Here is a 406-nt window from a genome sequence, read left to right as displayed (position 1 = left end):
CTTGGGTTCCTACTCCTTACTCGTGAGGTCTGTTGCAGGTCTTTGGGTTGTAGTTGGCTTTCCCTGCTAAGCTTGGATTGACTTGAGTGTTGTGGATGAATCAATTTTACCATCCAAAAAGAAAATCATATTTATTTCAGTTATCCCTTCATTTAGTCAGGGAGGCATAGTTGCCTTTGGTGGTCCTTTTGTTGGCTTTGGCCGTGAGCCCCCCCTTGTGCTTTGGATGTGGACTTTAGCAGCTGCTCTTTGCTGCCTTAAGCCGTGAGCTTTATTAGTTCTCTTTGGGCCCCTTTGTTGCCTTAACTATAAGCCTTGTTGTCTTTTAGACTGCCTTTGGTTATGGATCTTGGCAGTCAGTCTTTGCTCCAGCCGTGAGCCCTCCTATCCCCATCCCTGGCTGTGG

The sequence above is a fragment of the Phalaenopsis equestris genome, unplaced genomic scaffold, assembly GCF_001263595.1.
Source record: "Phalaenopsis equestris unplaced genomic scaffold, ASM126359v1 Scaffold000002, whole genome shotgun sequence".
Taxonomy (NCBI): Eukaryota; Viridiplantae; Streptophyta; class Magnoliopsida; order Asparagales; family Orchidaceae; genus Phalaenopsis; species Phalaenopsis equestris.
Note: the sequence above shows the minus strand (reverse complement) of the source record.